Source organism: Solanum pennellii, chromosome 10 (assembly GCF_001406875.1).
Source record: "Solanum pennellii chromosome 10, SPENNV200".
Lineage (NCBI taxonomy): Eukaryota > Viridiplantae > Streptophyta > Magnoliopsida > Solanales > Solanaceae > Solanum > Solanum pennellii.
This window is the reverse complement of record NC_028646.1, coordinates 48,228,279-48,245,396: the sequence shown is the minus strand read 5'-3', so window position 1 is coordinate 48,245,396 and position 17,118 is coordinate 48,228,279. Positions and strand designations below refer to the sequence as shown.

General features: G+C 33.3%; 1 long non-coding RNA gene and 1 pseudogene across 1 annotated transcript; both read right to left on the bottom strand.

Annotated features, from left to right (window-relative positions):
• Positions 1-1,009: 1,009 nt before the first annotated feature.
• LOC107032107 lies at positions 1,010-1,538 on the bottom strand. The gene is made up of 2 exons (XR_003574890.1): positions 1,355-1,538; positions 1,010-1,257 (listed from the first exon to the last, which is right to left on the bottom strand). It is a non-coding gene; the product is annotated as an uncharacterized LOC107032107 (long non-coding RNA).
• Positions 1,539-10,505: 8,967 nt separating this feature from the next.
• On the bottom strand, positions 10,506-16,777 carry LOC107001878 (annotated as a pseudogene).
• Positions 16,778-17,118: the final 341 nt, after the last annotated feature.

The window sequence follows — 17,118 nt, the reverse complement described above, 5'->3', positions numbered from 1 at the left end:
GGAACGATTTTTGAAATGGTTACTAGTGAGTCTGTTTCCATAGACCCAATTTATGGTAGTGATATAGTAGAAAGAAAAGTTCACATACTGTTTAGAGAGAGAACTGATTGTACTATTGGTATTGATCGATATTACATATACTTGTATTTATAGAAAAGAATAGCAGCCTAGTACAACTTATACATGTGAAATAAGAGTTCTATTCTAGCTATACTGCTCATACTCCTAATCAAACATTCTTCTAATCATACGAATTTTGAACACTGTTGAACCCTATCTTCATGTAACATGATGTTAATTCAGAGAATAATCAACTTTTCATTCTTACAAAGAAGAAGGAATGGAAATCGACCAACATTAGATTGCCGATCCCAAACTTCATTTCTTAATAGAAACTTCATCACTACATCAAAATTCATTAGTGCTTTATGAAATCAACATAAAATACATAACCCTACAAGAAAACTGCCCAAAAGCGAAGGCTAAATTTGTCGTTATAAGTAACAATCTGGTCCCAAAAAGGACAATAGCGACCATCTGCACTTGCCCTTATAGCCTTAGTCGCTAAGGATCTTTAGGGACGCGATTATCGGAATGGTTGCTTATTCTTTTTAGGGAATAGTGTAATTGTGGTCCCTAAAATACATTTAGGGGCCATATTTCTGGTACCTATTCGCACATATTGAAATTGAAATTATGGTCGTTAAATCATTTTGCTAAAAGATTCTAATTGGTCCATATATCATTTGGGACGACTTCTATGCTGGTCTATAATCATTTTCCGACCAGTTTGAAGTTGGTCCGTAAATCAGTTTGCGACAAGTTTTTAGCTCGTCTATAAATCAATTTACGAAAACTTTTGAGCTGGTCCCTAAATCATTTCAGGACCATTTTGAAGATGATCCATAAATCATATCGCAATCATTAAAGATTTCCTACTCAAAAGGATTTAAAAATTTACATTCTAGTCCTGAAATCACATTGCATTTGCACCTACAAAATACGATAATTAATATAAACTTGTCACTTTGATATATAATATATAGTGAAATTACAAAATAATGTGAGTATAAGGCATCTGACTACATACAACACTGAACTAAGCTAGTAACAATATTGTGATCATGAACCCTTAGCAAAAGAAATTATATATTAGCCTTAAACTATAATCAAAAGTTGCCTTCACCTTTCCAACAAAAAATGGTCAATCTACATGTTGTTTAACATCAGCTTTTTTCAAATTTCAGCATCCAAAATCTGTAAAAGAAATAAAACTTTCATTTAGAAGACCTATATATAAAGATAAACATAAAGATGTGATTAAATCAAATAACAATTTCTACAATATTTGTACCACTAATTGCTGCAACAGTTGAGATTTTGGTGGCCATATTTTTGTGGGAAATCGTTGTACACAATATAGTAGAAGCAGCGACAACACTGATTACTTATATTGTGACGAGTAAATTGTAATCGCAAACTTAAATTTACAAGGAACAAAACTGAGTCAATAAGTTAAAGTTAAGAGAGGAAGAAGAGCTTGCATGTTCTAATTGAGTTTGTTATCATCACTTGAAAATCCTTAAATAGCCAAAAGTCCATTTTCTCTGTAAAATTTTATCAGGAGTTAGTGTGCTGAAAAAATATAATGTTACATCGTACATGTTTTAAACAGGAGAGAAAGTCTAAATGTATTAACAAAAAGAGGAACAACTTCATGTAATGTATATGATTACATTTTCACTCTCACAAATACAACTAGGACAATGTAGATATTAAACTTTTAATAAACTTAGGACTTACAGCTTACACAAAGTCACTCTGAACGACTCAAGAGAAATTGATTTGAGAAACAATTTTTCTAAGTGTGATCACTCGATCATTAAAATTACCTTTTGGTATTTGATCAATAACATTTGTTAAAATATCCAACAGATAATTGTATGGCAACTACAGAATTCAAATGAATGCATTAAATAGCTAGTTTTATTGGATGATATACTTAAAGTAGGGAATTTAGAGAGAAGCAAGAGCAGTGTATAATGCAGGTGATCTAAAGGGAACGACATTTTACGCTCCAATTGTGAACATAGTAAATGATCCAAGATGGGGGAGAGCCCAAGAAACAGCTGGGGAAGACCCTACGTTGGTAGAAAAATATACAGTGGCTTTTGTAAGGACTTCATGGGGATAATTTTGACAGTGGCAAGCTCAAATGATGGGCATCTTCAAGCTTCAGCTTGCTACAAGAACTTTGGTGCTCAAGATTTAGATCACTGGAACAGTCACCACCGTTTTACTTTTGATGCTCAAGTCAGTAACTAACCTGATACCACACGTTAAATTACGTTTCTTATCCAATTTCACCTTTTGTTTACCAAAAAGATTGATATTGTATGTAATATTACAATGTATCATTCATTCAGGTTACACCACAGGATATGGAAGATCCATTACAACCATCATTCAAGACATGTGTGGAAGAAGGAAAAAGCACCAGAAATTATTTGTTTGATATTTTTACAACTATTATCAGAAGAAGCAGAAACTAGAAGAATCTAATATTCAAAACTTATGTGGAAGAAGGAAAATCCACCAGAAACCACAGGATATGGCAGATTCATTGGCTTTAGGAAAGCAGAAATTAGAAGAATCTGATATTGACAGAGCTCTTCAAAAATTTTCACCATTAGAATGAGGTTAGGACGATTCAATAGTGTTACGAATTTATAGAATATTTATCATTCTAAAATGTATCAACACACAAATATATTTTATGATAAAACAACCAATAACTAATAGCTTCGTTACGCAGAACCAACACGATAAAATGATGTTTCAGGTAAGTGTTTACTCACATGGTATCATCAAGTATCCGAATAGTCATTCTCTTGAATTGGAGGCTGGAAATTAGCGTGTTGCTCTAAAAAAAATTATTTCAATTGCTTCAGTTCTTTCATCTCATTTTGAAAGTTAAACATGCAATCTTTCAAAGACTGATTCTCTTTTTGAGTTGAACGTAGCTCAGCCAACAATTCAGCTTTTGAGGAAGCCCCACCTTTCAAATCTCTTGCTTTTATTCCACCTCCAAATCCAAATACATGACTACGACTTTGAGGTCCAAAGAATTTCTCAACAATTTCTACGCTAGAAAGTGATGGTTCAGACTCCACCAATTCTTGAATTTGAGCCTTCAAAGTGTATAAAGGAGATTGTTTTCAAATTCCATAATAACTAAATGTTAAAAACATGTACAAATAACTAAATGTTAAGAACATGATCAATTAACTAAACACACATGCTTCTCGATTGTTTCAGAATGAACAAGTTTGTTATTCTTCTTGAGAGTCTCATAAAAGATAGTTGCCAAATCTAATGGATTTCCATCTTTTCCGCCCTTTACATAAAAGTAAACATGTCAAAGTAGGGTTCATCAACATTAAAACAGAAAAAGATTTGATGATAACACCTTTTGATAAATAATCTCTCTAAATTACTTGCTACCAATATGATGAAGCATCTTTAACTTAGCTCTATTTATTGCGTTTCTATTGCTTCTCGCCTATATTTGAGAAACAATATTATATTCAAATATTATAAATAAATTATCAAAATGAGATCATAGTATGAAATAAAATTACATAATTAGGTAATATGTCAAACCTGAAAACCTTTTGAAGTAAAATGTTCTGTTACCAACCACTCCTATTGCTTCTTTTCTACCCCCTTAGGCATGTTCTTAAGAGCCTCTTGTATAGGCTTAGCCTTCACATACTTTGCATGCAATTGACCTCTCCATTTATTCCATAACTCTTTCATCCATTCCAAAACATGATCTCGATGACTATTTAAGTCATAACTATCAAATTTATCCTATAATGTATCAAACATAGGTTCACATCAGTTATAATAATAGAACAACTTGTATTTTGTTTAAACTAACCATCAATTCCTTAGCTCTAACAAAGATCAAATCAGTCAAAAACCTAGTATGTAAAATGATATGGGAGAAATAATTTAATATTGGAACAAGAAGGAGCATAGTAGCCCCAGAAGAAATTGCAATATTTAATACAATTACCTTAAAATAGCTCACATGTGATTTAGATATTCCTCCTTAATGTATTTCCATGATGATACTCCCAACGAACATATATTACGATCACGAACTATTTTTCCCAAGTGCCTCGAAAATAGATTACTATTCTTCCCAACAATTTGATTATTGTAAAATGTCACTTTTAGCTTTTGTCCAATATCAAGCGATGCAACTTCTTTGCACTTGTTACTTCCTCGAACCTTTTTATCCATTCCAGTAGCACATGAACCTATATTTACATAATTTGCAAATGGTAGAAAATATTGTACATATGATAAATTTGTGATTAAATAGATATTAGAAATGAAAGCATACTTGTTTCAGCTCTTTGGGAAGACTATTTAACTTGATCAATAGGAGAAATTGGAATATCAGAATGCAAATTCTCTTTCTCATGAGCCAAAGTAGTTTTATCTGTTGTTCTCCATCCTTGAGAGAAACCTAATGCAAGAAATTATTTCAGTAAAATTATTTAGTTAAATTAAATTCAATCAGAAAAAGAAAATCATACTTGTTTCAAATGTTGGGGTGGGCTCCATAACTATATCAGTTTGCATATGCTCTTTCTCAAAAGCCAAAAACTTTTTATTCATTGTTCGCAATCCTTGAGAAAAACCTAATGCAAGAAATTGTATCAGTAAAAGTACTTGAATCAAATTAAATTCAATTCTAAAAAATAAAAAAAATAACACTAATAAAAATAAAAACAGATACTTGTTTCAGTAAATTGATTGTATTGCATAACTTGATCAGTAGATGGAGAAAATGGAATATCAATTCTTGACACCATAGATTTAAGACCTCTTCCTCGTCCTTTTCCTATAGAACTCGGTGGCACATATGCATATTTAGTAGTAACTTTCACTCTAGATGCCACCTGATTTTCATCCTTTGATGATTTAATATCACACCTACCAAAAAAACAAAGACAATGTGTTAACAAAAAAATGAAAAAAAAAACATTCTAAAAATTATATGCTTGGCAAAAAAGATTAAAACACTATAAAAATAATGTACTAATAAAAATCATGTTTCAAAATGTATAATAATGAATATGCAAAAGCTTAGGGAGATATTCACCTCAATCATTTTTTTCGTTTATTTTGTGAATAATTTTCTAAATCTTCAAATTCATTGTCCTTTTGTTGGACAGTTTCATAGGAATCACGAGGTTATACCTTTTTCTCTACACACCAAACTCTATTGGAATTATCAATAGCATAAAATAATTTAGAGGCTTGATCAGCTAATATAAAAGGATCATTGTTTTCAGAAATCGCCCCCAATTTACACTTACAATGCCATACTCATCTATTTTCACTCTTTGTCTTATCATATGCATCAAACCATTTGCATTCAAATAAAACAACTCTTCTGCCCGTGAATTGCAATTCAAGAACATTGGTTAAAACTTCATAGTAATCAATGTTCTCACTATGTTTATCAGTTTCACCAACGACAACCACACCACAATTTTGAGTCCTTAAATTTTTATCATAATCTTTTGGATGCAATCTATATCCATTGACAATGTAACCATTATAATGTAATACATATTTAGCAGGACCAAGTGAAAGTGCGAGGAGATCTTCCATGATCCGACTATCATCTTTGTTATGCAATTGTGCATCTATCAACATATTTAAATTGATCACTTTTAAATGGGTAACGTAATATTAGATTTTCAAATTTGATGTGTATATATTACTCACCTTATCTTGAAACCATTCAATAAATTGTCTATTCCATTCATCATCAGACAAGTGTTGAGTAGAATCTATATGAATTTGTGCAAACTCTCTACAAATTTAAATTGAAGCACAAATGTCATACAAAAAAGTGATCCTAAAGAAAAAAAGGAAATAAATTATGATATGTAGGAAAAAAAATCATACTCTAGGAAGGGTAGAACTTCATCGCAATTCTTTAGTATGTATATATGTGCTTGCTCTAATTCATTTGCTTCACGATCACACTGTTTTGGAGCCCCCAGTGTCTTTCTAGATTGACAAAATAAAGATATTCCTCCATCGGATTTTTTCAGACAACCATCATAGTTTCGTTCTGGCCTATTAAATTTTGTGTGAATTGTATGCAAATATCTTGAACATAAATTCATACATTCATGTGCAATGTAACCCTCTGCGATACAACCTTCTGGCCAAGCCCTAGTACCAATAAGAGATTTCAAAAAATATAACCATCGTTCTATAGGATACATCCATCGATACTAGACAGGTCCACCAAGCATAGCTTCATTAGCTAAGTGAATAGGCAAGTGCACCATGACATCAAAAAATGAAGGCGAATATACCTTTTCTAACTTGCAAAGAGTTATAGGAATTTGAGCTTCAATCTGCTCCAAGTCATCAATCCTTAATGACTTAGCTCCAATTATATTAAAAAATAAAGACAATTCAATTAGTGGTTCACACACTTCTTTGGACAACATACCCCGTAGTGCAAGAGAGAGTAAATGCTGAAGAAGAACATGACAATCATGACTTTTTAAGCTAGAAATTTTGTGATCTTTCAGATTAACACACTAAGAGATATTGGATGAAAATCCATCTGGAGCCTTTAAATTCTTCAAAAACAAACAAATATTGTGCTTTTCTTGTGGAGATAAGGTGTAACATGCAGTTGGAACTCCATATTTTTCACCTTTCTCGTAGGCTGCAACTCTGGCCTTATATTTATTTCTTTCAAATCTAGCCGAGTATTAATAGTATCCTTGGTTTTTCCTTTGGCATTCATAACTGTCCCCAAAATGTTGTCACATATATTTTTCTCAATATGCATAACATCCAAATTATGTCACAACAAAAGAGACTCCCAATATGCAAGTTCAAAAAGGATACTCTTCTTGTTCCAATTATCTTTTCGACTATCATGTGATGTTTTGATTCTTTTCTTTGGTTCCTTTGTTAACTACAACCCCTCAAGATCTTGAACTTGATAAACAATCTCAATACCGGAACATTTTTCGGTTGGAGCCTCTTCTCTTCTGTACCATCAAAGGAGTTCTTATCATTTCTCCATTTGTGATTACGAGGAAGATAACGACGATGACCAATATAACATTGTTTCTTACAATTGGTCAATCTGATTGAGGAAGTATCTTTTTTGCAATATGGGCATGCCAATTTTCCTTTCTTACTCCATCCAGATAAATTTCCATATGCTGGAAAGTCATTGATGGTCCATAACAAAGAAGCATGTAACTTAAAATTCTGCTTGATTGATGCATCAAAGGTCTCAATGCCAATATCCCATAACTCATTCAATTCTTCTATTAAGGGTTGAAGATATGTGTCAATTGCATCACCTGGACCATCTGGACCAGGAATAAGCATTGACATGATAAAGTTTTCTTGCTTCATACACAACCAAGGTGGTAAGTTATAAGGAATAAGTACCACCGGCCAAATGCTATATGAGTTTTTTGCATTCCAAAATGGTTGAGAACCATCACTCGCAAGTCCAAGTCAAACATTACGAGGCTCGGCTGCAAATGAAGGAAGAAGTTCATCAAATGATTTTCATGCCATTGAATCAGCTAGGTGCCTCATTATTCCATCATCAACTCTTTCATCATGATGCCATGTCATTAGAGAAGATGTCTTTGAAGACATAAATAACCTTTTAAGCCTAGGCTTTAATGAAAAATAACGCAAAATCTTTGATGCTATCTTTTTACCCTTTTTGTTCTTAGCTTCCCCATTACGTTTATCAACTTTCCCTTTGGATTCGCCACAAACTTTACAAGAATCAAGTAATTTATCCTCCTTTCAATATAACATGCAATCATTTCTACAAGCATCAATTCTTTCGTAGGAAAGTCCAAGATTCGGAATTACCTTCTTTGCCCCATAATATGTATGCGGCAAATCCGCTTCATCTGGCAACAATTCACTTTTAGCATTTTTAACAACATTGTAAATGACTCATTACTCCAACAACCCATACTTTTTATGTGAAGTAACTTAATCAAAGTTGAAAGTTTTGAATGTTTTGAACCTTGATAAAGTGGTTTCTCCAAGTCTCCCAATAGGCTATAAAATTTTTTGGCTTCAACATTTGGTTCCTCTTCATGTGACTCATTAAAATCAACATCTGCAGTGTGTCCATAATAGTTAGGATATAAATCTCTCCAAATTTATCTTATTTCATCCTCATTTTCACAATTATCTGCTTCATTATCATCTCTATCTTCACATTCTGATTATGGGTCACTGTAGACTTCCCTATGATGATACCAAAAGGTATAGTTTTTAATTATTCCATAAACTTTCAAGTGTGTTCTGACTGTCTCACGTGTTCCCAATGTGGTATTACAATATTTGACACATGGACATCGTATTTCATACATTTCTCCTGCTTTTTGAAAAGCATAATTAAAAAAAATCTACCCCGATAAAGTAGGCCTCATTAAGTCGATCATCAAGAAGTTGCATCCATTGCTTACTCGGTGCCATAACCTTTGATTATATCTAAGAGTTAGATGAATAATAATTTAGGATAACAAGTTTACTAAGATGAACATTAGTTTCTATTAAACAGGTGAAATCATCCTAATGATATAAAATAAATATGTAAATAAACTAATAACATCTTTTTCTTTTAATTGAATATGTGTTGTCATAAATAACGAAACTCAAAGGTCTTAACAAATGCAAAATCCTAGGTTAGTAAACTTCAAATGAAGACGACATGTCTAGATTCATCAAGTTTGTTGATTTTTTAAATTCTTTCATATTAGATCTATTTATGAAAATATGCTAAAATATTATAAATTTATGTTTCAAGGCTACAATGATCTATGAAAAACATTCAAACTCAATAACAGTAATTCAAAACACTACACACGTCCAGTTAAACTTAACAGATCTAAAGTTTCATTTTTCATCCACGTGAACTAGTGCCCTTTTTCATGTTTCACAAAGCTAAACATATCAACAACTTCTCCAACAATTATGTTTATCAAACTACACAAGGATCCAAACAATTTCAGTAATACATCTAGCATCTAATTGAAAGCAACCACCAAAACAACAATGACAAACAACCATAAATTTCCTAGTAGCTTAAGATTTTAAAAATGCGCCACAAGTAGTAACTTTCGAACCCAATATGCAGCACTAGTTGTAGTAGAAAATAACAATTAAAACGACATGTGAAACACTAAAAAAATAAACTACAATCAGATGCTTTGTCAATGCTCATTCACAATTTCGCTTCTTTCTCGTCTAATATTTTTGGTGTAATTATACTTAAAAATAGAATACAATAGTGTAGTCAATACAATTTTGTGTACTAAATAGAAAACTTTACTGGAGCAAAGTTTGGATATGAAGGAACTTATTAAGCAGAGCATTACAGCTTTACCAAAATGGTATTATCAAACTCGTGATTATTGTAAAATAAGTAGCATCCAGCTTTTTAACAAAATAGTACAAGAAAGCTTAAGTCATGCTCTCCACTCCTCAACCCGAAGCTTAAAGACACTAATGATAAAAATATTCTACATATTCATCACCTGATAGAATTTTTATTTTTATTTTTGCAATGCCAGCCTTACCAAAAATTCTTGGCAGCCCAAGAAATTACATAACCCTAATAGAGAAAATCTTAAATTATCTCTCAAATATCTCCTCTTTGAACCTCAACCCCAAGCCTTACCTATAAAACCATCATATTTAGACCTTACACAATAACAATGAGTATCTATAAGAGCCCTATCACATAAAAGTCGATCAGCAGAAAGAAAAATGGCAGATTTCCAGAAAAAGAAGGGGGAGATGAATCGGGAGGACTAACTTACTTTAGATGTAGATACAATTTGTAGGGGAAACGTTTTTCTCCCAATAATGCGTTCAAGCTTCAATCTTTAGGAGATTTTTCTTCCAATAATGCCTTCAAGCTACAAGATTCAAGAGTAAGAAGACTTAGGCACAACGATTTTGGCAGAGAAAAAAAAATTGAAGTTACTTCAGCTTCAGATATTTTGGCATATTGCTAGAGAGAGAAAATTCTAATACCTTTATCAATGGATTTGGGGGTTTTAGTTTATTACTATTTAAAGAGAAATTTTTTAGAGACTTTTAGTTCCCGCTGAAAGTTTCATTTAGGGATGAGTTTATTTGTTATTAGAAAATAATACAGTCAAATAGAGACTAGTAAATGATATCATCCTTATAAGTATACTTTAAGGATCATATTTATAACTTATCACTATATTTTGGTATTTAATAAGCCCTTTTTTGTAGTGTAAATACTTCCAATAATTGTACAATCAATCTAGAAAGGGAAGTATAGAAAAAGGATAAAGAAGCTAAAAGCTTCAATTAAAGCCCATAACTCATATCCACTTCCCAAAAATGGGGTTATCGAACCTGTTTGTCCTTCATACTTGATCCGACTGCCTCAACTATTTTTGGAGAGTCTGAGAGAAAGGCCGACAAGCATCCATACTACGATCTATAGCAACTGCCAATGCAACAAAAACTACAGCATCCTCCGAGCATCTCTCGTGTTGCGTCCCTAAAATCACCTCCGGCTTACTACATTTTCCATCACCCTTCACCGTGGATGACATCAAAAATCCACAGTACAAAAGTTGTCCCAAAGATCCAGATGACCCAAAATCCGACTTAGACGCAGAGGCTGAGGAGAAATCAAAGTTGTTGTTTGCCTTAGCCGTTGTTGGGATAGCAACATTGTTGACTAAATTTCCCACCATTCTAAAAATCAAGAGGTGGGTGAATTAGAATTCCCTTAAGTTGACTTCCTGCTTTGGTCAGTCGACTCACCTGCACCTTAGTAAAAAAGATAAACAGTAATAATAACTTGCAATAAGTAAATAACACATAGTATTTTTATATTGGATTGGATTACAGATGTGGTGCCTAGTCCAGTCCCCTTTGGTTACAAGGGTTTCCTTAAGAGCTTATTTAGAACATGAATGTTACGATTAAGAGCCCGTCTGATATGCAAATCAGACATTCTTCTCTGACACAACCTTTACTTGTATAACCTACACTCAAATCTTTCTTTTTATTTTCTTTACAATTGTTCACAAAGATGTACAGAGTTTTATGAAAGATGAAAGAAGATTACAATATAAGTTCAAGTGAAGTGCCTACTTAACACTATGATTCTGAGTCTCTTAATATAGACTTGTGCTCTTTGTAAGGAAAAACCCAAGGGATTTGTCTCAATCAAGGATCAGTTTCAGGAGTCCTTGATTGAAGTGATTTAGTTGATTTGAATCAATGCAGTAAATCGTTTTTTACTTTCCTTTGCTAGTTTGATCTTATCCTTAAATGATCCCCAATTGTCTTTACTTCTTCCTTGATTCATAGTGTTTTATTTTTCTTGTTGATTCTGATTAGATCTCTGCCAAGTGTGCGAGTGCCCTGTCTATTTTAAAGTTTCCTTGTAGTGCATATCAGTCATATCTTTCTTTTGTTATTTTTGTCCTTAAATTGATGCCTTCCTTTCCAGTGCAGCTTAGACAATTATTCTTTTCCTTCTTGAAGCCGCTTGTGATGGACAATATCCATTTTGAGTTTTGGACTTATCAATCTTTCTTGATTTTGCTGGCATGATTCTTGTCTGATTAGCAGATCTTGGGTCCTTAACATGATTTGCTTCTCCATCTTGCTTAACTTGGTTGGCTTGATTTATTTCCTTGTCTGGTCAGCATATTTTGTATCTTTGACTTAATTTGCATCTCTGTCTTATATTGATAGCTTGATCTTATCTTGCAATCAAGGTGAGTTGTATGTTGGATTTGGGCCATCTGTACATTGATTCTAATTCCTTAGATTGATGTTTTCCTTTCTATTAATTCAACCATATATTTGTTTCCATCTTGGTGTTTTCTGCACAAATCACTTCCTTTTTTATTTCAATGTCTTTATGAAGTAATTGTAAGGATCAGAATATATTGCTTGGTGTGTTGGTTTTGTTTTGCTTGGATCCTTTCCTTGTTGGATCTCCATGGCTGCGAGAATTGTGAGTAGTGTGTTAATTGTCATTCATTAGAATTTACATAACATTAAGAAGCTAACACATTCTTGGTGCCGATGGTTGAATTGACCAATTTTATAGTAGCACTGGAACCATCAGGGATGATTTCAAAGCGATAATCAAGTTCACCACTATTCTCTAGCCATGCTTGTAGGCGTCCCCTTCCATGTACCCTGATCTGGACGGAAGATGAGCTTGGCTCTAGGGTTCGATCTGCTCACCCTATTTGAACCTTGTGATGGGACAAATGGTGTCACCATGGATGCTGCAGCAATTGGTATGCCGGAGAGGTCATGGTTTGTCACTAACCATCCCTTTCGCTCTTTTCTCGTATCTCATTATCAGTTGTCCAACAGTTAAAGCAGCCTATTGATGTGCTTCCTTCTGATAGCGAAGATCTACAAAAAAATAATAATTGACATTTAGATGGAGTTCAAGTTAAATTTAGTTAAACCAACATTGATTTAAACTAACTTGGATATTGAATTCGAATCACCAGGATTCTTGAAACTGAAGTTGCAAGTGAAAACAAGTAGTTTCACATTACCATTAACTTGAAAAAACAGGGACTACACTCCGATTCACCATCAAATTGAAAAATAAATCTTGGGTCAGGTTGAACTTTCACATTCAAATGCACTTTTGCTACACCAACCAAAACCCATCCATTCTTAATCACAACTCGTGTACTACCTTTACTCTCCAAACCCTTCAAATCCAATTCTACAAACACACTCCCCAAAATACTCCCCCAGTATAATATCCAAAACCAGTGCCCATACTTTTCGGTGCACAATTTTCAATCCTTAAACAACAAGTTTTTCCTCTAGCACTTATTTTTTCACAGTCGATATTGTTCAAATTGAAAGAGGCATGGTTTTGTTCTCTAAAACAAGGTCTTGTTTAGGAAATGTGTTGATGGTTCAAATTTTGTTCGAAAACCTTTAAGCTTAATGTTACAATCAAGCAACACACTCGAAGGTATACTCCGATTAGCTGGAAGCATTACCTCTATGTTGGCGATAGTGATTCGATGAAAAGGACAAGGATCCATTAGTTCACAAGATGGAACACAGGAGAAGAAGCGATTTGTAGAAATACAAAATAGCAAGCTGGCAATAGAGGGGATTGAATGCGTGGGGAAAGAGGTCTGTGCGCATAACTTTAGAAGGAATGTGTCACCAAAAAAATATCATTTATCTGTCAATAAGCCAATCACTTTCAGTGTGATATATAACTTGTCTTTTTCTAGACAATCTCTTTCATCCTAGGATTTTATTGGGTTCTATATGGAATGCTCACAGCTATATATAGTTCAAACCTTTTTCTTCATTTTTATTTATCTTGTATACTGTTGAAAGCTATTCTTCTAGCTATGTTAGAGATTTTGAAGTGAGGAAGAAATGAGGAAGAAGAGAAGAGGAGAAATTGAGAGAAACAATGTAATCTAAAAATAACCGACTTAATTTTTTTCATCTCCACAATGCACTATTGTTTTATCCATTAACGGGATATATTTTTGTATGTTTTTTTATTTTGTCAGAGTCGCCACTTAATTTTTTGAACGAAAAATCAAGAAAACTATGTTTTAAAAAGACTTGAAAAAATTGTTTTGAAAACTTTAAAGGGGTTCGAGGATTCTTATTAACGTCTTAAGAATGTTTTAAAGGCACCTAAGACGTCCCCTTACTTGCGGTTATCCAGCAACTAACTTAGTTTAGCTAAAAATGCTTAACTTAAGATTGCGACAAAAATTATTTTAAGTTGTTTAAAAAAGTGGAATTAATTTTCTATTTTTGAAGTATTAAAATTTATTTATCTTTGATTCATTTTGACCCGATCGGTTTGATTTAATTAAACCAGGATAGCGTCTAAGCGGAAATTTAAGTTTTCTAACCCTAAGACTAACGATAGAGAATAATAAGCAAAAGGCGATAAAGTAAGAGAGAGAGAGAGAAAGTTGGGTCGGATCCAAATCCGGTTTCTGTCCGCCTGGACCGGTATTTGGACCCACTTTCTTTCGAGTTTTTGACCCATTTTTGTTTTGGGTTTTTAGCCCACCTCCGTTTGTACCTGTCCTAGACTAGCAAAATAATAATAAGGAAAGATTTACAAGGCTTAAGCCTAATAAAACAAAATACGACAATAATGAAAATGAAACAAAGTGTAGACTTCGGTCCAAATTCTTCAACTCTCCAACTCAAAATTTCTCAACTTTTGGACATGTTCATTCCCATGACCCCCTTGACTCGGAAGGGCACTTAGAGAGGTCAAAGTTCGTAGTGAACTCAGACGAATTTTACATGCAATGAAAGAAAATAAGGATTAGTATGCGAAATAAACAATTAATCAGTAAACTACAAAATTAGAAGTCCTTAACCAACACGAATTTTTATCTTTCTTTAGGATCATGAACAACAAATAACTCTATTGATCAATAAAAGGGAAGGGAAAATCTCTTTGCCAATTTAAACCATAACATAGTGAATTATGGCTGGCCACAATTAGTCAATGGAGGCACAAAATCAGCTTTATTAAAATGGATATGATATCACCTAATCATATTCGAAGAAAATTTGCCATATAGATTGCTGGAGATCTAAATCAAGGAACGATTTTCCTATTTTAACAAAGAAATCCCACATAATAAACTAGGCCATTAATGATGCATGCCTAAATGGTGAGATAATTAACATTAGAATGTTATAACCACAATGGCCTATTAACAAAACTCATAGCCTACGAAATTTTATTTTTCTTTTTATGACTTTGAACTATTTTCCAAAAAGATCAGACTAATGAATCCTTGAAGCTTACTGTCAAAAAGCCACTTTATCCATGCACATATAAAGTTTGAGGTAAAGAGAGGGCAGACAGCGTAAAGAGAGCTTTGAAACAACAACTAACTCTATCTTTAGGGGACCTTGACAGGCAACCAAACAAGATTTAAATAGTATTATTTAAGCTATAGCTTTGCTAAATAATACACCCAAACTATGAGATAAAGAAAAATGATCAACATAGTCAACATTACTAAGTGAACCATATTATTTATCTAAACGAACGCCTAATTCCGTGAAGCAATTAAAACGACTCTTGAACGACCATATTATGCATGTCAAATAATATCTACAACCACCTACAACCCCAAGTAGTAGACTTAAGTTCTGCCTTCATGTCTTATTTTATTTTCTTTCGAAAGACAAAAAAAAAGAACTAGCAGCAGCAAGTACTTTATATTGCTAGGCCCCAAAAACACAAACATGAGACAAACAACAACGTCACAGATATACTAGAGACCATATTGGAACAAGATAGATCGTTAAATTGATGACTAACTCAGAAAGCTCTTAGATCCATGTGAACGGCATTGAGAAGCAACCAGCTAAACAACAACGTACTTTCATGCCTAGCAATAGTCTAACGAAATAATATATATGTATTCTATGATATCAGGTAACTAATTTTTTGAAGAAAAGCAATGAACAACATACTCAGAAAAGCAAAGAAATCCAACTTCAAAAGCAAATCTATCAAAGACTTCGACTTTGACAGCCCATGAAACCAATAAGAACGATTATACTGCATTGGAACAATTAATAGACCAGCGACGACTTAAAAAGAAAAAAAGATAACGGCGTTTTCCGACACCGCGAGATATCAAATCAAGATGACAATGAAAGATGAAGAAAAAGATATAAGGGGAGGACGATTACCTTTTTAATGCAGCGAGCTGAGACAAGAATGAGCGGGATGAACGGCGAGTTCCAACACACGAACCTCAAACCAAATGACCAACTACAAAATCCGGGCAGCAACCGAAATCCGAAACCTTAAGATACTATTTCATTTCTTTGTAAATGTAATTAGACACTTGTTTCCTATTTTTTACTCCAATAAGTCTATTTCTATGTATATATATATTTTTTTGGAAAAGAACACCCAACTCCAAAGAAAAAGAAACTATAAGAATTTTCTTTCTGTAAAAAAAATTTCCTCCTCATACAATCCACTGAATATTTTTTAATTTTCCAAAAAATTTTCCCTTCCAAAGAGAGAGCCCCCTTACGGTGAATGAAAAAAATTCCCTCTATAGAAAGGATAACTACGATTCTTATTGGAGGGAAAAGGGTAGAAAAGGCATTCCCCAGGATTTCAAATTCAAAAATATTTTCTGCACCTAAAGAATTGCTCTGATAAATAAAATCAATTTCTTGGCCAAAATCTGGAAAGATGAAAGGGACATGAATGGCCTCGATTAATCCTCCGTCCTCGCGGCTTAACGTGGCGTCATCTCGTGCAAGCAAGGACGATTTGGCATGGCTTGATGCAGCAAAAAAGGAGCTGGAATTGCAGAGAGTCGTACCGAGGCTGAAGTTGCGTGAAAGATAACTACTTTCCGTCTATCGCCGTCTATTCCGTGAAGACGTTGGATAGACCAAGTGTCCTTTCGCTGCAGTCGTCGTTGTCGTTTTGACCGGGCGTGAAGGCGCCGTGAAGATGACTTTTGAAGCTGTGGATCTTACCGTTGCGTTAATGTTGCTGGAAATCAAAGGAAAACTGGAATGGGATGGGTCAAGAGGTGCTGGGCCTGAGATTTTGAATTGATTAAGCTGATTTAAGATTAAAAAAAAGGAAAAATTAGTAAACTAGCCAAAATAAATAACATATTTAGTAAAAATATCCATACTTCATAAATATTAGCAATAATGTCAAAAATGTCATTATTTTAAAAAATTTATGTGTCCCAATTTTTCTCCTATTTTATCTCTCTTTTTCAATTAATTCTATATATCTTTTTTTTTTAAAAATCATTCTCTCTCATATTTATCTTTTCAAATTGTTAATTCTCTCTCCCATTTAATTTTTTTTCTCTCTCATGATTATCTTTTCTGATTTTCCTTCAACATTCAAGTTGCAAATATTTTTCTGCCATATATTTTGGTTATATTTTTAATTCAAAATTGGATCAACAAGAATCCCTT